This window comes from Anas acuta, chromosome 1, assembly GCF_963932015.1.
Source record: "Anas acuta chromosome 1, bAnaAcu1.1, whole genome shotgun sequence".
Classification (NCBI taxonomy): Eukaryota; Metazoa; Chordata; class Aves; order Anseriformes; family Anatidae; genus Anas; species Anas acuta.
Window position 1 is genome coordinate 202488482 of NC_088979.1, and position 19897 is coordinate 202508378.

At 44.5% G+C, this 19897-nt stretch overlaps 1 long non-coding RNA gene across 3 annotated transcripts; it reads right to left on the reverse strand.

The window, feature by feature from the left end:
* Positions 1 to 2862: 2862 nt before the first annotated feature.
* LOC137849939 (uncharacterized) lies at positions 2863 to 18707 on the reverse strand. 3 transcript variants are annotated; one of them, XR_011092190.1, is made up of 4 exons: positions 18340 to 18707; positions 11172 to 12784; positions 7292 to 7706; positions 2863 to 5298 (listed from the first exon to the last, which is right to left on the reverse strand). It is a non-coding gene; the product is annotated as an uncharacterized lncRNA (long non-coding RNA). The 3 variants fall into 3 exon arrangements; XR_011092189.1 differs by lacking the exon at positions 11172 to 12784 and having other exon boundaries at positions 7292 to 7388; positions 7573 to 7706; positions 18340 to 18685; XR_011092188.1 differs by lacking the exon at positions 11172 to 12784 and having other exon boundaries at positions 18340 to 18694.
* Between the last annotated feature and the right edge of the window lie 1190 nt (positions 18708 to 19897).

The following is a 19897-nucleotide window of genomic DNA, read 5'->3' on the forward strand; positions in this document are numbered from 1 at the left end:
TTTGTGAGGTTTTGGGAGCCCTACATGAAGTGGGCTAGAATTAACTCCCTGGTTTCCAAAGTGAAAGCTGGAGAAAGGTCCAGAGAATGTATGAGAATATCTCAAAAGAGTTTGCAGAGATAAAAAGGGTCCCCTGCATCAGAGCCATAGACGTTACACCAGGCAGCACTCCTGTCCTTGGTCTGGGTTCCTCCACCATTTCTCCAAAACCAACGGGCAGCCAGCAGTTCGTAGGTCTTCCTGGCAGGTTTTGACTTCTCCTTAGGACACTGACAGCAATACTCATGGGTTAACCCCAAGAGGGGTAGGAGTAGAGGGTTTCCACTGGGAATCCACCCCAAAGCAGGTTATGAATGCTCCCCTACCCCATTTTCTGTCGATGCTCTGATTTCTTTTTCCTGAGACCTCCAATATTGTGTCATTTTGATTTTGAGATGAACAATGACAGCGAGGAAGATAAGAAGAGAAAGATTCACTTTATTTTCTCTGTTAATAAGATACCTGTTTGCACGCCTGCCTCCCCCTCCCCTTCCTCTGAGCTTTCACTGATTCAAGGATCTGTTACTGGGTGCTCATTGGAAACAGCTCCTCTGTGTTTACTGTCTCTGCAGGAGATGTTATTGCCTCTCACAGCTTAAATTCATGATTTTTTTTACTCTGTTTGTTTGCTTGTTTGTTTCCAGTTCCAGCCTTCCTTCTTGTCTCCGTTTCCTAGTTGGAGGCTGCCTGGATATTCAAACTACTTTTGAGATAAACCTTATTACTTATCCTTCTTATGCAAGGAAATTAATCATGAGTTCAAGACCAGATAGCCTACCTTGGGTGCCTTGCTTTGGTAGCACAATGAGGGTTCGTTGCCACTCAAGGGCTGTTCAGTGTTATCCAGGCCACTGTACCCCATAGAATCAATAGGAGAAAAAAAGTGTAACCCCAAATTTAACCACCTGCAATTTGAATCACCGGTCTGAATATGAGACCTGATTTGTCTTCCAGTGGTGGCAGTGATTCATTTTGGTATGAGAATGGTCTTCCAGCAGGGAGGTAATGGCCTGGTCACTGGACAGAAGACCTGAGTGGCTTAATTTCCATGGGACCTTCATTTCCAGGGGCACCTGTGGGCCTTTGTTGTTTTTCCACACATGCAAATGGAAACAGGCTTTCTTCCCTCACTCTGCTAGCTGTGAAAGAACGGGATCATGGCAGCCTCTCATGGAGAAAGGTAGAGCTGCCTACGTGCTGTCAACACTTCACAACATAGAAAAGCCAGGTGTGAGATGGAAAGGAAATAAACAGTGACTGAACACTATTAAGAGCCTTATGATTTTTTATTCCTTTGGGTTTTTTGTTTTCCCCGCCCTGGGCTGGCACCTAGGAAGCACTCCTGGCTTTGCAGACTTCCTAGGGTCAGACCTGGAGGCTGGGTTCATGGCCAAGGCTGTTAGGGTGGGCAGCATCCTGTTCTCCTCCTCCTCATCTGGCATTTGGCTTTGTGGTGCCAGGAGCCCATCCCAGGTTCAATGAGGATGATGCGAATGTAAAACCAGAGCCAGCCTGAGGTTGCTGAGGAAGAAGGAGCTGAGAGGAAGGCAGCTGGCGAGCAGCAGGTCCTTGCCACTACCACCATGCCCCCACGTTGGGTTAGCTGCTAGTATCTAAAGAGACCTCTTGCAGTAGTGGATGGAAAAAGGGGAGGCTGCCCAGTGTATTGCAGAGAGCAAAAGGGTCTCACAGCCACAGCAGAGCCAAGCGGACAGCAACAGGAAAGCTCGCCAGAGAAATGTTTGCAGAAAATGGGCTGTCATTGTCTCCGCTGACCCCTTCCCTCTGCTGAGCCAACATCGCCGTTTTCATTTCCAGGCAGCAAGCTGGAAACGTTTCCTTCTCCGTCTACAGATGCCAAAGGTGCCTGAGCCGAGACAGAAGCTTTCGGGGTGGCTCATAACGAAAAGCACCGCAGTAAAATGCTCTCGGGGTTGAAGCAGTGCTTTTCTGAGCATCGCGCATGCTTCCTGCCTTCCGCCGCCGCGCAGCAGCCTGTCAGGAGTGGGACAGTCACAGCCTTTGCCTGTCAGACTGTGGGATTTCTCTCTCTCTCTCTCTCTCTCCGTGTCTCTGTGCCTTTGGTGCAATGCAGTATTTTCTGCTCGAGCTGCTTCACTCACTGGAGCCCTGTGAGTGCTGGAGAAAATGAGGGGGCTGCTTTGCGGAGCCACAGCTCCTGCCTTTGGTGGGGCCACGCTCAGCCCAGCCATCAGGCAGGGGCATGAAGGGGACGTTTTATGCCCTGGTTCTGTGACCTGCCCTCTGCAAAGCGATGGCTGGGAAGGGAGGATCATTGAAGACATCCAGTGGAGGAGCGTGATTTCTGGGAAATTTGCATCCAGAGCGGCAGCAGCTTGCATCCCAGAGCACATCTCGAGATGTCTCTCCTTGTGTTGGATGATGTAGGGAGGGATTCGGGAAGACACCAACAGGACACAGCTTATCATGTCTAGGATGAGGAAAAAACAGCATGATAAATTCAGATTTTTGCTGGCCAGTAATAAGGAAAGACCTGTGTGCACCAGCTTAGGGCTAGTTCCTTTAGGTGTGTTGGCCATTTCCACACTGCAGAGCGCTGGACCCATGGCTTATCCATGGCCCTTAGACATAATAAATACGTTTAGGTGGATTTTACTATCCAGAATGCTTGAAATGTAAAAGCTAGCCCCAAAAAGGTGTTTGGGCTTTGTCTCAAAGGCACACTTGGTGATCTTGAAGTCCAGATCCAAATGATTCTGTGATTCTGCTGTATGGTTCTATGCACCTCATTGGCTTCCTAGGCAGAAGCTGCAACCCCAAATGCAAGGGTAGCCTCTGGAAAAAAAAAAAAAATAAACAGATTGTTGCTGCAATTACTTCTGGCAGAAACTCATCCTCTCTGCTTTTTGTGTACACACAGGAATTAGGAAAGTGCATGAACTGAGCTGTGTTTTCCTGCCTTTACTCAGAAACCTGTCTCCATCCCATGTATCGCATCCACCTTCCAGCCAAACCTGCAGAGCTTGGTCCCATAGCAGCAGTACCCTGCTCCTACTCTGCTTCCAGTCCAAAAGCACAGAAAACAGATTTTATAACCCATGCAACATTCAGATGTGCCCAGCAATGTATTTAATTGGTTGTACAGGACCCAGAGCAGCAAACAGCGGGTTATCACCAGCTTTGCACGCTGGCTGGAAATGTCCTCACTCACCCTCACTCCTCAGAGCAAAGGAAAGAAAGGGAGGAAGGAGGTGGATGGATGGCACAAGAAACCACTGTTTCTCCCCTCCTCACTCCTCTCATTTCTAATGAGGAGCAGGAAGAGCTGCTCCTTCCCCAGCAGCCATGGAGCTTGTTTGAAGCAATTTGGAGGCAACTGAAAGAAAAGGAATAAATGAGTGGATATTGCAGTTTATGGGTGGCTGAGTCAACCCCCCAGGCAGCGATTAGAGGCCCACAGTCCCTTTTATGCCCACAAAAAGAAAATGACTTAAATTTGTTCCATTTTAGCTCCAAACAGGAGGCGAAGTTGTAGTGGGCTGGATTGTCAGTTATGCCACCTTCTAATATTCATCTGGAGGAAAAACAAAACAGAACAGATTTTTTATTTTATTTTAAATAAAGCGTCAGTCAATTCAAAGCAAATTTCTCTGGCTTCCATCCTCTCCTTCTAGCTGAGATGCACAGAAACGGGGGTGGAGAAAACAGAGAATACACAAGTGCAACTTCCCTGCCCTTTCTCCCACCTCCGTTTGCCCTACAAATAGTTTGCAACAAGGCTGTTTGCCCAGCCGCCTCCTTGTGAGCACTATCTGTGCTGATTCCTTGGCTTCTTCTTCACTTATTTGAAATCAGCCTGGTTGAACAAACTCAGCTCCGAAGAGTGGACAAGATGAGCATGCCTGCTTCTGCTACTGATTTTCTGAGTGAGCTTGGATAAGCTACGAGAAAATTATTATATTTTTCCGCAACAAATTCCCACTCCCTGCATTGCCTTTAGCAATGCTGAAATCTGCAGGCAGCTGGACTGGAAAAGTCAGGCCAAAACACTCAATGCTTCAGTTACTTTGCTGGGAGAAAAAATAAAATTTAAAAAAAAAATCTCATCTTTGCATCCTTATGACTAACACCAAAGGACCTCTCAGTCCTCATCACTGCTGTCCAGTAGCCAGTGCAGCCAGAAATTCTTCCCACGGGGAAGGTGAGACCAGGGTGAGGTGCTGGAGAAGGAAAGGTGGAAATTTGGAGCTTCTTCCAACACAAAGCTGGGCTGCAACCAGGGTGCACGCCAGGCAGAAAGATTCATCCTTGTCTTTGAAGAATACATGGGCTAAGAAGAAAAAAAGGGAGAAAATGAAAGAGAATCACCCAAGTCACCTGAAATGTCAGTGGCTGGGGTGCTTATTACCCAGTAGTTTTGCCTCTGTCCTACAAAGAAGAAAAAAAATCTTTGTATTCTTAAACTCAATTCTCTCATCTGTGTTACTCTTGAGATTTCGGTTTGTTTATTTATTAATAGGGAAAAGATACAGTAAGATTTAAAATGTACTTGTCAACCTACATCTCTTAGAATCATGTTTTCAAGTCTCCTGGGACAATGGCTACCATGGCATCCGAATCTGAATCCGCCACATCGTCTCCTCCTTTGTGAAATGATGGAAAATTGACATTTTTCAAGTCTTTCAGAGAAATTACAAAACAAAAAGAACAGACTGGGAAAAGGAAAAAAAAAAAAAAAAGAGCTACACACACTTAGAGCAACAGCTGTTGAAGCCTTGAAGTTTTCATCAGATAGAAGAAAGGAGAAAAATCCTCCTGGATGATCAGGCAGAATTCTCACCGCCGATGGTGAAGCTTAGGTTGGTCCTACCTGCTATACGTGCTAGTATTTGTGCCCTTTTTGTATGTTTGTTTTTCAATTTGATTATGATAGGCTTTTTAGAACATGGATTTTACAAAGGCAAAAATACGGTACAGGTTTAGATGGATGGGACCTTCCATGCTAGCAGTATCATGTATTTTTCCAGAGATAAATATGAATTGGCATATACACTGGTCAAGGTGCAATTTGGAGGCCCAGGTCACTCTCAGTTTTATTCAGCATTTATGTAGCATCTCAGGCAATCTAGTTCTCCACTGTAACCTCTTCTGGTCTTTACATGTCCAGTGCCTTCCAAGCAGTGATATATCCCACCAACGTGCCCAAAAGTTCCCACTTCAACCAGCTTTTGACTTCAGCTGGTGCCTCAAACCAGATGCAGAGAACAGCAACAACATCTGCATAGGGAAAGGCGTAAAAGTACTGTATGAGACAGCAACAAGGCCAAGAACAGAGCCTAAAACTTTGGGGAACATTGTGGGGTTTTGCATGAAAAGACCTGGCAAAGGAAGCAGTACACCAGATATCCAGAACCGGTACATGCTCAAGCCACTTGTGCTAAACTTGGATGAAGGCAAGGAGAAAGCAGATGCCTGGACTATTACAATAAACACAGATAGGAGAAGAGACAGTAGGACTTGAAGTGCAATGAAGTGCCACCCTAAAGATAACAAAAGTTGCAGAAACTTTATAATACTTCATGGAGTTGTTCTGTTTCTGCTGTTAGGAAAGCATGTAGAGCATGACAGAAGCTGAAAACCTATGAGCGGCAAGACGGTCTTTTGGTTGCAACTCTTGTCAGCAGCTCAGCAACTATAGATGTCAATCGTGGCTCCACTCTTTTTTTTTTTTTCTGAACCTGACCACTTGCTTACAGCTAGATTTCTCTTAAAAAAAAAAAAAAAAAAAAGCTTCTGAGCTAGCTGCAAAACAATTTTATTTGTTTATCTGTCTTTCCTGTAGAAGATGTTGGGGCTTTCTTGGAAAAAAAAAAAAAAAAAAAAAAAAAAACTTGGAAACAGTATTTTTCAATTTTTAAGGAAAATTCTCACTTCCTTTTTGCTGCAAATTATTTGTAATTAAAAAATTTGCACTTCCAGAAAAAAAAAAAAGACTTTTTTTTTTTTTAAATAATGTCAGCAATAGAAATCAAGCAAATAAATCCAAGAACCCTTTGTGAAAAACCTCTAAGAGGCTCCTGATTAAGCATCTGTATGAGGTCAGATTTCCCAGAATGTCCAGCCTGTGGGATCCCTGATTTGTACCACAAACTCTAAAGTCATCAGAAGCTACTCCTGGATTTTTGTAGGGACTCAACCAAAACTCACCAGAGTCTTTCTATTTCATCCTCTCCTTGGGATGTAAGATGCTGTGGTTAGATTTTGGGTGGCCAGTATAGAGTCTGCATCACATGGGAATAGCTGAAGAGCTTTATAAAGCAACCCCAATCCTACACGATGGTTCAGGCAAGCTGAATATTGTCACCGTGCTGATGCAAACACCAGTCCTGCCAACTGCAGAGCATCAGGAGACACTTTCCCACCTCCTCCCTCTTCATGAACAGTTTGGAGCTCAGCCATGCCCTGGAAGAGGGCCCAGATATTTACGTTCCTGGACCTTGGCTCATGGCAGCCAGTGTTTGGTTTTGAAAACAACTGCTGATTAAACAGAAATCCCCTGCCGAACAAACAGAAAGAATCTTTTCTCCCCCATTTTTGCCCATCCAGTTATATGCCTGGGCTGGAACAAAACTACATTTTGCTGGACAAATCCCTCTTCACCAAATTCTAGCAGCACTGCTTTGGCAAATACCTGCATTGATGTTCCCTGGGAGATCATCTTGTCAATGAGGGAAATATTCTTCCTCAAATGGTTAAACTGACCCTTGATAAAATTGATTGAGAGAGTGCCACATAATCATTAGTGCCCTCTCAGTCTCTGCAGGGTTTGATTTCTGTCCCAAACACCTTTGCTTGCAAAACAACCTTCACTGGTGATGGCCATTTTTGTCCACAAATAATCATCTTAGCCCTTCAAAATGCTTTGCTTTTCTCCAGCTTAGAGCAGTGCTGTTACAACTCTGAAATACTCCATAAAGTTGCCATCCCAACACCAAAATAGTTGTGATTTTACCTCCAAGAAGACACAAGTATTCTTTCCATCCCTAGGATTTTACCCCATAACTGGAGTCTGTGCCTTAACAAATATTATTTGCATTGCAAGACACCCCACTGCTTTCAGTTTTGATGTAGATTCCAGTGCATGGTGCTGTACATGTCCAAATCATTTATAAAGTCAGAAAAGACAATGTATGGAAACAAAGGTAACAATTGGTTTTGAATTTATCAACTGGAAGTTGAAGTCACCCCAATGTCTCTATCCCCTTTGTACCTGCAAAGCGTTGGACTGCATGGACCATGTTCTTCCCACCACTTCCTCTTGTGCTTGACTTCAGATTAAGTTTGTGCTGCCACTTTTTCCAGGTAACCTGGTTAACATGAGACAATATCACACTATCTGAGTAGAGACCTGCTAGATTTTCAAAGAGGTTTTGCAAAGGAAGACATTTTCAGGACAGCTCAGCAGGCTGGGTACTGAGATCATCTGAAAATCCAGGAGCTTTCAAGGGACAGATATTTTTGAAAATCTGAAAATTTTTGGAAATCTTGTACCATAACTTATTCAAAGTGCTCTAGGGAGGCTACCATCTTCTGAGTCCTGCCAGTGCCTTTGTGTCTTGTGGTTCTGATGAGGCTGTTGAGTATTTAATTGTTACATACATCATGTTCCTTTTTCAGCAATGCATCTAGGAATAAAAGCAAATATTCCATTACAAATTATTTCTCAAATAAATCATATTCTTTTCCAAAATATATTGCTTTTCCAGCAGTGTCTTCAATGCCAAAACCAACAGCTTAGTGCCTCAAACCTGAAATTTTTGGATGTGAATACAGTTCAGTTGCCTTTAGGCCCATTTTCCCCACAGTGTGAGACTCCCTGACTGGAATACATCCCCAACAATATACCACTAACTTTTACAGGAAGACTCTGATGACAAAGAAAAATACAGACTAACTAAAACGTGTAGAAAAATTGAGCAAATCTCTAGGCACCAGAGTAGTACATTGGAACCAATGTTTATTATTTCCCATCTTTTCTTTCCCTAAGCTAGTATTTTAACTGAACTCCTTCCAAAAATGTTTAAAGATAGAGACAAAAAGTTCTTCATAAAAATAATGGCATTCCTCTAAAAATAAAAAATAAAAATAAATCCTACTGTCTTTTGTAGTTTCTTTAAAGTCAGCTCTTATGAAGCCTACTAACTTGGGATCCCAGCTCTGAATGACAGAAAAGATACTGGATCAATTGAATGATGCAATTTCTCCTCTTCTTGCTCTGTCATTTCTGCTTTTCTCTGCCAAAACAGTTGAAAAGAGATCCAAACTGCTTTGGACAAGTGACCATCTGACCCAGACAACAGTGCCTGTCATATAACTCATCCCACAGCTGTCAAATATTGATATCCTTCAGTCGGCCGTTGGTCTAGCTTGGATTGACAGTGATCTCGAGGTGAAAGCCTTTGGTATTCCCGTACTAGTTGTGGTCAAGCCAAAGGAATTTGCAGAACATGATTACAGAATACTAGTGGATAGCAAAGCACTTTAACAAGTATTTTGAGTCCTGAACACCAAGGAGCCTCTACGTCTATTGAGAATAACTCCGAAGATTATGTGTTTTGAATCAACTAAGGAAAGGAAAGTGTAAGCTTTATACTGACATATATTTTGGGAGGCACTCTGGGCTACTATCCCCAAAGGGTGAGTAAATACCATGTTCACTAGAATTATTTGAAAGCGCATTGGCCTCAGTGAGTACAGAAACAATCTTGTACAGGCCACGAGATGATCTAATAGGTCTTTCTCTCTCTGCTTTCTAGCCCTTGGTCCCCTGAGCCATCCATTTTATTCAATGCAATTGCTTTAGTTGCTGCTCTGAGGCTGACTTCCTTCTCTAATCTGCAGAACAATAATGCTACGATTAGTTTTCATTCTAACTGCTTGGCCTTTCATTACAGAGCTGATGCTTACTATGGTTACCAGGAAAGAAGAGAGCACACTACTAGCTTCATCTGCAATCTACTCTAGATACTGCTGGTAGACCAATCACACCTTTCATGGTACCTGCAGGCTGCGTTTGGCAGGAGATGGAAAGGCAAACTCACACCCCTTTGCAGAGCCTTCCTCATCCACAGTTCCTCATATCATCCCAGATAATAATATAAAAGAAACCAGGCTGCATTAGGCCAGGCTGGATATCCTCCCATCTGCCTACTTTCCCGTTTCCAATAATGGACATGTGCAAATACCTAGAGAGAAAGTATACAGAACCAGGCAATTATAAAATGATTCATTCTCCAATTTATCCACCCAAGGCCTTGTCTTCTTTACATCGTAACTGTGCCTCTTCAATGGGATGGCACACATGGTGGGTAGGTAGCTTCAGTGAAGACATATGTTCAAATATCTTATTCTATCTCTGATTCACATTATCCTAGAAAATCTGGAGGACACTTGAATTCTGAAGCCATTGGCTTAATGAAGTTAAGTGTCTTTAAAATATGCAAAATGTACTCGTACAGAGTGAGACTCATTGTTTAGAAATACCAGTTGAATCTAGATTATGCTTTTGGACTGAGGTAACCCAGGGGAGGTTCAAGGGGTGATCTAGAGAAATGTTGCCCTCAAACACTTGAGTCCATATGTCTGATAACTCTGAGTACCTAGAATTATGCCTATCCTTGCTTCCACTTGAATGAGAACAAGAGTGTTTTGATGCATTTGATTCAAGAACAAGAAAGTTCAAAAGCCTCATTAAAGTCAGATAACAAGAGCAAAAAAAAAAAGTGGGTGGAGATGGGAAATGAAATCATTTTGATGGTGGAGTTTAGGGCAGGTCTTGCTCTTTTAAAAATACACACACTGAATAATCCCAACTGATTCAGCAGTAAAAACAGCTTGATCTCAAAAGTGACCAAGAAATGGGAAACAATTGAGACAGGCCTTGAACCTCTCATGTTCTTTCAAATAAATAAATAAAAATAGAAAAGGAAATTTTTTTTATTTTTTTTTTGAACAGGGAGGAAGCTAGAAGCCATACCCACACACACACCTCAATGGTAGAGTTTCCTGCAAGTACTTCACCATGTGGATGCTCCATAACCAGACACAAACCCCTACCACTTTGTGCCTGTGTTTTTGGACAAAGAAAAGCAGCTGCCTCAACGTGCAAGCCCGCAATGTTGCCCCTAGTCAGATGACTACTGAACTGCCGCGCCAGCATTTTTTACGGCAGTTTAAAACACTATCAAGGCGGCATCAAACTGCCTTTTACATCCAAACCCAAATGGCTATGGAATGGAGCCCAGAGTGAAATGCTAAATTGGATCCTATCAAATCAGCATCAGATCACACAGGCTAAGCGGTAATGAATGGCTCCTAACGACGGAGTTCATCATTATAAAGTAATGACAAAAGATACATAACCATCGAGGTCTCCAGCAGTGCAACCAGCCGCCACCCATCACCTACCCCCTCCCCTCTGTCTGCCGCCTGCTGATTTTTTCCTATTAGGGTGAAGCTCTTTTCTGGGGACTGTTTTTCTCCCTTTAACTGGCGACGGGTTTCAGGGCTCATTCAGGATAAATTATTCAGTCTAAACAGAGACGCAATAAATCTTAAATGGGAAACAATAGATGATTCTCCCTTTAGACACACAAAGCCTACAAAACTAATCTCCTGCTAAGCAATAGTATGTCCCACCACAGCTGCTGATGGCAAAATTTACAAGGGTAGCATTTGTTTCCTTATGTGCATCTATATTTAGATTGCCGGTGGGCCTCCCCATCCCACAACAACACCAACCAACCATCACTGCACATGTGAATAGGTCACCATGGGAGAGGGAGAGACAGAGGAGTGGTTCACCATCTCCCCCTTTGGAGAAAGACTCAGTGATGCAAACTTTCAGTTATTCCGCATATTAAATAAGAACACTTAAAAGTGGAAGAAAGCATAGAGTGGTTTGAGTAATTGAATTAGGATTAGTGGTCCCACAGATTCTTTAGCTGAGGTTTAAGCCTCTTACATAGCTGGCCTTGCGTTGCTCTTTCTGGAAAGCATGGCCTCAGCAGGAAGGCAATGCTGCTGAAAGCAATTTTACCCACCTTGAACACAGAGAATCCATTTGGAAGCAGGTGAAGCTTCAGACCTACCTATGGTGCCCGGATTCCTGCCCCATCGTCTGAGCCTGCTCCTCCTTTAGCCTCCACCAGGATTCAAGGCACAGGCTAAGCCTGTAGCATCTGGAGGACGGTGCTGCTCCTTAGAGAAGAGAACCAGCTACAAAACACAGAATACAACATCCACTGCGGGTATTGTGCCAGAAACCAGCTGAAACAACACTGTGGCTAGCGCAGGCTTCGGCCACCATGTGGAAATAGCTGTCAGTGGATCCTCGGCAAGCGGCATTTCCACTGGCTGAGGACTTGGCCTTCTGTGTTTAAATCTTTCATCGCATTGCACACCCACTCCTTCCTGCCATCTGCCAGGCACACCGTGCCCCGGGCCAAGTCTGGTGCCGGCTGCTTCTCCCTGCACCAGCCTCCCCAGCCCAGATATGCCCAAGTGCTTCCGCACGCTCCAACTGCTCTTCTCAACCCTGAAAAGAGCCAAGTTGGGAGCTCTGCTGTCATTTCCCCTACCCCCACATCAGCTGTAACAGGAGTGAGCAACTGCTTTGGCTTCTCTTACCTTTCGGGCCCATCTGGAGAACCTCAGACCTCATGCTAAGGGAAATGGAGGAGCGCCAGCAGCACCTCCGTGATGTCACGCGGGAAGCAATTTATAGCCTGGAAGCAGGAGGTTTATGTGCATTCATGAAATACTCAGGGCTTCCTTGCTTTCCTTTATGGCTGCAGAGTCCTCTGGGAATGGTATGGACTCCTAATGGATGCTGCATTAGCTAATCCAGTGATTCAATTACTTCTAAACACTCTCTGGTGGCAGGGACTAGTCTTCCTTCTCGCTTACTGGAAATAGTTGCTCTTCCAGGGGGAGGGGAGAAGAGCTTCCATTATAAGAAGCATTCCCCTTTCTTTTTTCTTTTTTTTTTTTTTTCCTCAGTGACTTTCCATAGGCAGCACTCAGGAAATGGGCACAGATGGATGCAGACAAACCTGAGGTCCACCAGCCCTCCCCTCTACGGGCCAAATGCAAAGCCCCAGCATCATGAGGAAGGCTGGTTGTACCAGCTCAGCACAGGATGCCCTGAAATGCCCTGAAAGCCACCAGTTCCTGGGAGCTGGCACAAATCCAGCCACCACAGGGTGAAGCCAGAGGTGCTCAGTCCTGCTGACACTCAACTCTGCAGGTTTGTCTGTCCAGACCAACATCCAGATGACACCAGGAGCTGCCCATCTATTTGCTCCATGGTCATCCTTCAGCTGGACAGCACTTCCAGCACTAAAGGGGGTGGTAAAGTATGGGTACGAGGCTGGACAGACTCCTATCCAAGCAATCACTACGACTGTTGCTGTCCAAACTCATATTACAGCCTTAACTGGATATTTCTTCATACATTTCTCCTTCCCCTGTGGGTGGCTACAATTCAGTGGAGCATTTTTGAGAGTCATTGTCTTAGGCATGGGCTTCACCTGTGTGTCGTACTGAAAATCCATGCTCTGTTAGCTGGTACTCTGCTGTATGAACAGAGCTATGTAAGCCTAAGAACAGCATCAGTCTTAGTTCTTGAAAGCACGAATGAGATGAAAGACAAAGCGCACTCGGAGGAATGAGAAGCTCGTGCCAGAGAACAGCAGGTTTGAACCTGTAATGAAGGAGGGCAGTAACCAGCTTCTTCTGGTGGATATACACATACAAAATACTGCTCCCCTCTGGAAAGTAATCAGCCAAACCATGGGAGGGTCTGCTGTGAGTCTCAAGTGGGTTTTACATAATAATACATGTACACTTCTTAGAAACAGACAGAAAAAATGAGGAAAGATTTGCACAGAATGGGAGTGTCAAGTGTACTACTTCCTTTTGATTTTTCAGGGATGAGCAAAGGAAACCCACTTTTGGCTTTACCTGTACATTAGAATTGCTATATTCCTTTTTATACCAGGGGAATGCTAAAGCGTATGCAAAAGATGTTGTTTGCGTACCTTAAAAGTAGAATATAAAATTTTACAAGCTTGTACCAAAATCATCATATGGCCAAGGGCACAAGATGCTCAAACTTTGGTTTGCATCCTTAAAGAGCAGAGGAGATATTATAGAAAAATATATGTATAAGCACACACATACAGATGCATATGAAATATTTTCAAATAAGCAACACCCTACTGGGGAGAAGAATCAGTGTTTCCAACATGCTGTTGCAGAGCACGGAGTCAAGTGATGTGGAACTGCATTAATTACAATTTTACTCAGTGTTTGTCCCAGGCTTGGGCTCTCAGGGATGAATTGCTATTTGCAAGTGGTTTAACACCCTGCTGCTGCTGCTCCTGAGTTCCCAGCTTAGAGGGGCAGGAGAAGTGCTGTTTGCAAGCAGTTCAGCTCACTGCTGCTGTGAAACAGGGACAGCACTGAGCATTTCCCTGAGTGACTTTCCCGGGAGCAAAGCATGAGCAGGCAATTCAAATCCTTGTTAATCTCCCCCTCCAAACAGCACAGAACAGAAATCCAAGACTCTGCCCTTCAGCCTTGGTTCAGTACTTTCAGAAACCTCAAGCTCAGATATTAGACTCAAGTTTCAAGAAAATAAAAGATGCCCTTTGTGTGAGAACACTCAAGTTCAGTCCAGAGGACTCTTCAATCCAGAGGCTATCTCTAGCAGACGGTTTGGATGGAGCCACGTTTTCCATTTTAGGTGTGCACAGAAGGTATCATAAATTCAAGGAGAAAAATTCAAAGAGATGCAGACTGAAATTCAGATGTAACAATATTTTTTCTTTGCATTGTAGGATAACTAGCCTGGAGAGAGGAAATCACGAATGAGGAGGGATGGAGGTATGGAGTCACCTCAGAAGGTCAGACAAACAAGGTATGGAAAGACTTTGATGCTCTAAGCCCAGGAACTGCAGAGGTCCTGCCACTTGTTACCTTGGTAGATCTGGACACAACCCTCTGCCTGTAGAGACTGTTCAGCTACAAGTACAAGAAAAAATGTGATGTACATGCCAAAACATAATTAAGCTACCTATTGTGGTGAGCGTGTTTAATTTAGGGCTATACCATGGTGTTTTAGTTCAAGAGAGAAGTGATTCTGGCTTTCCACTTTCTAAGGCTGTAAGAACCTCCTTTCCTGCTGTCAATACAGAGAGCAGGCTATTGGAGCATCCACCTTACTGCACATACACTGGACATGAAGCCTGTGTCTCTCCTTTGACTATGGGGAACCAGGATGCAGTGACCCTACACAACATGATCAGAGCTGCCCAGCTCTATGAGGAAACCTGTTGCATACACAACTAGTGCCTAAGTCCTTCTTGAGAATCTCAGTGTAAATATAACCTTCATTTAATGAAATTCTAGCCAAACTAAATCCCCTATCCCCACCCCACAGCCATAAAGTACTTTCAACTCTCCAGAGCCAGCCTCTGGCTCTTAGGATGCGCCGTAGCCGTTGTGTATGACAGGAGGACTCGAGGCATTGCCAAGCACTGCTTGTGCACCCCGTTGGTGGCAATGATGGAGTTAATACAGCTCCCATCTACATGTTGAGCAGGCACCTTGCCAGAGGCTTGAAGTCTGGTAAATAAGCAGGCACATCTTGGCTCGCTGGGAACAGATTGTTAACGCGGTTCAGCTCGGGGTGAGATGCGCTGCCGCGCGGCTCTCATTAGCAGGGAGGATTCAGTGGTCATGACTGCGTGTCGCTGTCACAGCCAGAGCTGCACGGGATCAGAGACCTGGTAGGAGGAAATGGGGTTGGCTCTCAACCAGGTCTTGCAGCCCTTGCTCCATCAGCACTCCCGTTCCCCGTCTTGGTGTGACCTGCTGTTTGGTGGGTGTCTCACGTTCCTTCCCTACGTGCATGCAAGTCTGTTACAGCCCCAATTATTTCTCAAGGGTTGAATGTTGCCTGAATCAGCCTCGAGTCCTTCCCCTTGTGCTGATCCCAACGCTACAACCTCCAGAATTTTTAGTATTGCTGCCTTTCCTGAGATCCTGCAGACTCCTGGTGGAAAATGGGGCAGAGACCCCACACATCACTGGCACACCATGGCAGAGACAGCATGCAGGATGTTGTTAACCAGTTTCAATTTGGAGTTACAGGACACTGACAGACAACTCAAATCTTGTAGGGAACAAGGTGGGGGTAAGAAGCACATCAACCACCCCATCCCCAGGCAGCCACCCCACCAAAAAGGCCAAGTCTGCCAGCAGCCGTGCAGCTTGAGCACCTCTGTCCCCTTAGGGCACATCTCCCTGAGATGATGGACAAGGTCCACGAGTGGACTGACTTCTTAAGTATCCTTTCTGGGACTAAATCATTGACTGGACTTCAGCTAGTGCAGCCACATCACTAAATCCCCTCCTAAAACCCACCAAATCAGAGAACATGACTATCAGGCAACCTGTACATCACAAGGGCAAATTCTGGAACAGGGTCCATTTAGAGAAACAGCCTGCAAATCCAGAGTTTGCCCTGTGCTGTTCCCTTGAGCCGGAGCTCAGGCACAGAATTATAGACCTATTATCTGGGCTAAAGGAAAAAATCCATCAGAAGTCATTGGTGCAGGGCACGCGGTGCACTTTGGAGCAGTTTCAGCTCTGTCCAGCAGAAAGCCAGTGGGGACTCCATCTGCTCCAGCCAGCTCATCGCAATGCCATGCTTCCGATTTATTTGTGTGTCCTCGGCGCGGTGATGAGGATCTACATGGGAATTTTCCCTCCATCCCCTGTTTGCTCTCGGCATGCTGTGAATTCAAAGCTGTGCCCCCAACATCACAGGGTGTTAGGAGAGAATTGGTCGCAGTGTCGCGAAATCAGCTGGAAAGTTTGCAGAGCCGCAGCAAGGCAGGCTCATTTTTCTCAGCTGATAAAAAGCCTGAAGAGCATTTTTATTAAATCCATTGAGGGAAACCCCAGGATCAGTGGCAGAAGGGGAGAAGGGGTTGTTATGGAGAAAAATCCTCTCTTAAACCAGACAGAAATCTCGAAGAGAGGCTCAGCCGAGGCATGGTGAATTATGAAAAATTACCAATGACTTCTAAAAAGGAAATGACCACAGCACTGTAACAAACCAGCTCTAAAAAATACGCACTGAAACCCCACTAGGAGATGGAATCCAAACTGTGTAATGATACAGCTTTATCACAGCCCATACAGCAGTCAGTAAACAAGATTTCCTATAGCTCTAGCAGCAGAGCTTTTGGGGTGGAAGGGTCAGGAATTTTCCCTCTGCCAAGAGAAGCAGAGAAACAAATGCACTGAAGGCTTTCCAGGGCAAGATCTGCCTCATAGCACATTGGCTACTTGTTTGGTGTTTAAATAATAAAATGAGATGCTGCAGAGTGGGGATGAGTCCTTCCACAGACAGACAGCCATCGCTTGCCAGCTAAGCCCAAAACAGACTCCACCATGGTTCAGCATTGCTCAAAGGGCAAGCAGCAATGTGGTTAGAGTTAACTGGACGGTGACAATGCCACGGAGGTACCATGCACCAAAGTTACCTTGCTCAGAAAGGGGTCTGAGAAAGTTGTGAGCAACAACATTCATCATTTGGGGGTCTCCAGCACTGTCTCCTGTTCAGAGGAGAGCTAGCTTGGATTTCAACAGCCCACATTGTAACAGAGAGAAAATCTAAGTGGCCTGTTTTCATCATAGTATTTGTATTTGCAACCTGACTTCTAGATCATATGCAGAATTTGGAAGCAACATTGCAAAAATAATAGTTTATTGATGTAGAAATTAAATGCAATTTGCCCAAGTGACTTGCCCATAAGGAGCTCCTGCAAAGGAAGCCACCACCACTGTGGGAGACTTTAGTGACGGATGCTCAGTGAGGTTGATTAGACAGAACTGATCTCTCACTCCCAGACCAGCCCTGGCCCTCCCTCTCAAATCAGGTGGAGAAAGGGGCTGTAGAGACAAATCTTTCTCCTTTTAAAATGCTTCCTCCTCCACGCTACAAAGTGGTGTTCTCAGTCTTGCAAAGCCTGTGCAAAGTGGGAACAGGAGGCACATCAACCTCTCCCCAGGAAGCAACCTCCTAAGGAACAAGCGATGCCCTTTGCTGTAAGTGAACTTTAAAGGGGAGGAAGCCTTTGTTTCTCAGACCCTTTAAGGTGCTGATCAATAGTAAAGCTTCAAACCTCCACAAATACTCCTTTCCCTGAAGTCAAACCAAGCCTGGAGGCTGGCTTTGCTCCTGATGATGGACAGCTTTCCTTCCAGCCCTGCTCCAGCACACCTCCCAGAGGGGCCCATTCAGAAGAGGACCCCTGGTCTGCATATTCAGTATTCAGGCCAGAAAACAGCTAGGACTGAGACAATTAACAAGAAGGGATGGCTGCTGGGGGCCAGTAACTGCTCCAGCTCCCCAGAGTTGGGTGAGCAGAGGGAGGAACATGGTGGGTACATGGGGAATCCTGCCTCAATCTACCCATCTCATTCATAATTCAGCCAGGCCATTCCCTTCTTCTTCCCTGTTACTCTCATTATAGACAAACAGGAAAATCACTGATCATTAGCAACAAGATACAGAAGGATTCCCAAGTGCAAATTTTATATTGTATTCATAAAGTCATCTCTCCTCTCAACCAGGCTGTATCCCTGTGGTGGGTCTGCCCCACATAGCTTCTTTAAAAATAAGGTTTTCATTTCAACGGTACCAAAAATCAAGACCTTCTTATGCTAGAGACAACAAAGATTAAGTAGATCATCTCTGCTCTGCAGAGCTTAAAATTTAAGTAGTTGAGACAAGGTGTTAAGGGAAGAAAAGACACAGGGAGGTGAGTTGACTCCAGGACCATAGTGGAAATCACTTTCAGAGCGGAGAATACCACCATGGTCTCCAGCCAGAGGCAGAAACCCTACAGCATGGTGGGATTGTCTCTTCAGTAATAAGTTTAAATAATCTAAATGCTAAGCATCTATCATTTATCTTGTACACTGTCCTGCACCCTGACCATTAGGAATAAATATCTTTAATATTTAGCCTCAAGTACTATTATTTCCTAGATATAGTTAATTTTACTGAACAAAGAATTTTTTGTCTACTGTTTTTTACACACTTTAGAGATCTTTAGTTGCTTAGGTTATGCCCCCACCTGTTACTGTTTTCAAAAACCACAAGTCTGGCCCTCCTGCCACTCTTTCCTGAACTCACTCTGATTTGTCAAAGACATACAGGTTGCTACCACACTAGCTTACCAGCACTGGCAGGGCAGCCCTTTGGAGGTAGTTGCACAAGGGAGAGCATCTCTTATTTGAGGATCACTGTAGAGAACAGTGTTTTTCCCAAAAAATCTATGCCACCACTTCACTGGTAATACAGACACTTTGCAGATCACTTAGAAAGTAACAGAAACGTGTGCAAAGCTGTGTCAATTTAAAGCAAGGCACCAGACTGACGGCTTCTTCTCATTAGATACAATGGGATCAGCTGTGTCTCTCTTTGAGCTACAGACCATCTCTCACTCTGGATTTATAAGGGTTAAAACAATCCCTCTGCCCTCATTTGGGACCCATAAACACCTGATTCCAGCCCAACACTGCCAACATTTTTAGCCAAAGTTTTACGTCATCACTGGATAAAAGCTTACAGTTCATACAACCCTCCACGACTGCAACATGCTGTGATGAGAAGACTTCCTTTGGCCAGCAAAAGATGAAGCTTCTGTGTAGCATTGTCCACTTATACAGACAGAACCTAAATGCAAACGTGACTGTATTATTTTTTTTTCCTTTTTTTATGTATATATTTTTTGTATCTGGTCTTGTACAAAGGTGGTTTTGAAGCAGGTGTGCTCTGCAAAGCTAGCAAAGAATCTGATCATATGAGGATCTTTGTTTGGGCTGGTACCCTGTAATGCTTTTTACTAATGATTTAGACATGAGAGATCATTGAATTTGCTGGAGATAATGAAATAAAGGCAGTGGTTAAAACTCAGAAGGACATAACCATTTTGCAGGCTGATCATAATAGAGGAGGTGAGTGGGCACAGAGGTAGGATATGAAATTTAATGTGGCTAAGCGTGAAGTGATGCATGGGGGTAAGAGCAGGCTCCAAGTAAAAGTGCATTTGAAATGGCACTGAGTCAGTAACACAAAGGAATATGATCTAGATGTACTGACAAAAATCAACATTTACTGTCTTTTGCCATTGTACAGTGAAGTAACATAATGTCTCAGGGTCAGACCTCCTCTGGAGGTCAACGGGAGAAGCAGGTGAGGGCAACAGCAGGTCCAGCTAATGACCATTAGATAGTTAGGGGGAGACTCATTTGCTCCAGCTTTCCCTGATGCCAAGCATCATTCTCAGCTGCTGCTTAAAGCTGTCTGCTCACACCCTCTTTTCTGATCTTTATTACTTTGCCAAAGTTTAATTGGCCCAGCTGATGCTTCCCAAGCTGGGTGTCTGCTGCAGACGGGTTAGTTAGTTATTTGTGTTATTATTTGCCAGAGGAGGTAGAAACAGGGAGGAGGGGAGGAAACTCTGGTTTTAATAAGAAATGAGTGTGACTTGTTCCAAGGCAGAAATGCATCAAACAAAGCATTAGGAAAAAATCTTACAGTTTTGGGAGGGAGAAACACTGCATCTTCCCTGCTTTGGAATAGGGATTTGACATGAGAAAGAGAGAGAGAGTCATTCTGATAGCTGGGGAAGACAAGACAAAAGAACTTTGGAGTTTTAAAATTGAAGATAGGAAATTCCAAAATTGCCAGTGTACATACTTTAACTCAACCCTTTCTGTATATACTCATTAT